This window comes from Nomascus leucogenys, chromosome 2 (assembly GCF_006542625.1).
Source record: "Nomascus leucogenys isolate Asia chromosome 2, Asia_NLE_v1, whole genome shotgun sequence".
NCBI classification, from domain to species: domain Eukaryota; kingdom Metazoa; phylum Chordata; class Mammalia; order Primates; family Hylobatidae; genus Nomascus; species Nomascus leucogenys.
In genome coordinates this window covers 21,991,349-21,994,753 of record NC_044382.1, presented here as the reverse complement: position 1 = coordinate 21,994,753, position 3,405 = coordinate 21,991,349, and the positions used below count along the sequence as shown (strand labels likewise).

The 3,405-nt window shown below is 35.7% G+C and overlaps 1 non-coding gene across 1 annotated transcript; it reads left to right on the top strand.

Moving 5' to 3' along the window:
• Positions 1-1,781: 1,781 nt before the first annotated feature.
• Positions 1,782-1,886, top strand: LOC115831783. The gene has a single exon (XR_004027279.1). It is a non-coding gene; the product is annotated as a U6 spliceosomal RNA (small nuclear RNA).
• The last annotated feature ends 1,519 nt before the right edge of the window (positions 1,887-3,405 follow it).

The following is a 3,405-nucleotide window of genomic DNA, read 5'->3' as shown; positions in this document are numbered from 1 at the left end:
ACAGTATTAGCAATAGCAAAGAAAATAGCAAAAAAACCCACAAAAAACCCAAATGTCCATCAATGATAGACGGGATTAAGAAAATGTGGTACATATACACTGTGGAATACTATGCAGCCATATAAAAGGATGAGTTCACGTCCTTTGCAGGGACATGGATGAAGCTGGAAACCATCATTCTCAGCAAACTATACAAGGACAGAAAACCAAATGCTGCATGTTCTCACTCACTGGTGGCAACTGAACAATGAGATCACTTGGACACAGGGTGGGGAACATCACATGCTGGAGCCTGTTGGGGGCTGGGGGGCTAGGGGAGGGATAGCATTAGGAGAAATACCTAATGTAAATGAGTTTATGGGTGCAGCAAACCAACCTGGCACATGTATACATATGTATCAAACCTGCACATTGTGCACATGTACCCTAGAACCTAAAGTATAATAATAAAAAAAGAAAAAAAGAAAAATAAAAAGATGTATTTTTGAACAGTCCAATTAACCAATTTGACCTAACTGGTATGTACATAGAACACTAAACCAAACAGCTGCAGAACACACATTCTTTTCAAATGCACATGATACATTTACCAAAATGTGCTATGAAGCCAGAATCAGTACTCTGACCACAGTGGAACTAAGTTAGAAATCAGTAACCAAGAGATAACTAGAAAATGACCAAATGTTTATAAATTAAGGAATTGTTTTCTAAATTACCCTGAAGTCAGAGAAGAAATAACAAAGCAAATTAGAAAATATTTTGAACTGAGTATAGCTATCAGAATTTGTGCAATGTAGATAAAATAGTGCTTACAGAGAAATTTATAAAATCATACATGCACTTTGGAAAAAAACCTGAAAAAATTATTTAATAATCTCCTAAAAAGCTAAAAAAGTACAACAAATTAAATGTAAAAAAGTAGAAGAAAATGTTAAAGAGAAAAAAATAAAAAACATACAATTTAAATATTGGTATTTTGAAGAGATTAATAAAACAGATAAACACCTATCAAGATTCATTAAAAGAAATGTGAGAAAACTATACTTAAAATTTTCAGAAATTAAAAAGGGACATCACTAGAGATCTTAAAATATTTAAAAGTTAAGAACTTCCAGCCTTCAGATAAGATTGTAGAAGGTCTTGAGGGACCATTTTTCCCACTAGATAAACCACAAAAATTACTGGCTCATCTTCCCCATCTCCCCCATATTTAAGAGATTGGAGGGTTGCAGATCAAAAATGATCCAAAATTCAATTACAGGGGAGGATAAGGTATTTCTAGCTGAGCAGGTATCAGTGGTGAAATTCTCTTCTGCTGAATTTCCACAGGGGCTGGTGGAAGACTAGACTTATCACAGTCTCTGGAACTCTGCTGTGATACAGGAAAGCCTGCAGACCTTGTGGGCTAGTATAAACGGATTGAAGTCTGTAGGAGTTTCAAATGCAAAGAACTTGTTCTTCTTACCTGCTGAGTTTTCCCCCATGAAACTTTTGGTGAGTGTGTGGAAATGGTATGAAAATGGAATTGGAAAAGCAGAGAGAGAGAACTCTGTAGTCTTCTGGTGATTAGATCCCAAGGTCCTACTAGAGAGAGTAGTTTATAATATATACAGTACAGACCAAGTTAGCCCTAAATACATGTGAAAACACAGGTGAAATAAAGCTAACTAAAAGCTGTATCCCAGCCACAAATCAACTCAAATTCTTTCTGGATTATAAAGATTGACCCATTTCCCTAACTTACAGACAAAAGAACACGCCCTCCCTTTTAGAATAGTATTGTGCTCACTTTGGCAGCACATGTACTAAAATTGGAACAAGACATAGAAGATTACCAGGGCCCCTGCACAAGGATGACACAAATTCGTGAAACATTTCATATTTTAAAAATTGAGTTCATGTCCTTTGCAGGGACACGGATGAAGCTGGAAGCCATCATTCTCAGCAAACTAACACAGGAACAGAAAACCAAACACCACATGTTCTCGCTCATAAGTGGGAGTTGAACAATGAGAACACATGGACACAGGGATGGGAACATCACAGACCAGGGCTTATCGGAGGGGTTGGAGGCAAGGGAAGCGGGAGCATTAGGACAAATACCTAATGCGTGCAGGGCTTAAAACCTAGATGACAGGTTGATAGGCACAGCAAACCACCATGGCACATGTATACCTAGGTAACAAACCTGCATATTCTGCACATGTATCCCAGAACCTAAAGTATAATTTTTAAAAAAATTATATATATATATATTTAAAAGTTAAAAAAGAGTAAGATAGAAGACAGTATTTATACCAAGGGCTGTAGGGTTTTATTTTTAATTACACAATTTCTGGCATGCAATAAAAAGCTATGAAATGAGTGAAGAAGCAGGATGTACTCCTAATTAAGAGGAAAAAAAACTGAATAGTAGCAGATCCACTAATGGTTCAAATATTGGAATAAACAAAGACTTTAAAATAACTATTGAAATATATTAAAGAAATTTGAGGATAAGATTGACAAAATGGATAAAAAGAATGAGAATTTCAAAAGATAAAACTGTTAAAACAAAGTGAAAATTCTAGAACTGAAAAAAACTACAGTGCACGAAATTAAAAATGTATTTATAGAGCTAAAGCAGAATGGACACAGCAGAGAAAACAGCATCAGTCATTTTATCCAGGTCATCACAAACTGGTTGAAAATCAAAACTACAGGAAAAATTTTAAGATGCACACATAAATTATTAAATGTAGACATAGAAAACAGATTATATTTAGCAGAACAACAATGAAAATCATGGCTGACTTTCATCAGAAAACAATGGGTGACAGCTGGGTATAATGGTGTGCACCTGTAGTTCCAGCTACCTGGGAGGCTGAGGCAGGAGAATTGCTTAAGCTGAAGAATTCACGTCCAGTCTGAGCAACATAGCAAGAACCTGTCTCAAAAAAAAAAAAAAAAAAAAAGAGAGAGAGAGAAACAATAGAAGACAAAAGACAATGGAATTGACATCTTCAAAGTGCTAAATGAAAAAAAAACAGAATTCCATAAATGAAGTGCATATAGACATGTTTAAACAAACAAAAGGTGAGAAAATATGTCACCAGCTTTTGAAGCTAAAAGAAAACAACTCAAGATGAAAGCAAAGATCTGCAGGAAGGAATGAACAATGTCAAAAAGGTCAAATATGTGCATAAACATAAAAGAATACTTTAAATTTTCAAAATTATTGACTATTAAAAACCACAGGCCAGGCATGGTGGCTCACACCTGTAATCTTATCATTTTAGGAGGTGGAGGCAGGTGGATTGCTTGAGCTCAGTAGTTCAATCCCAGCCTGAGAAACATGGTGAAACACCATCTGTATGAAAAATACAAAAATTAACTGGGTGTGGTGGTGCACACCTGTAGTCTGAG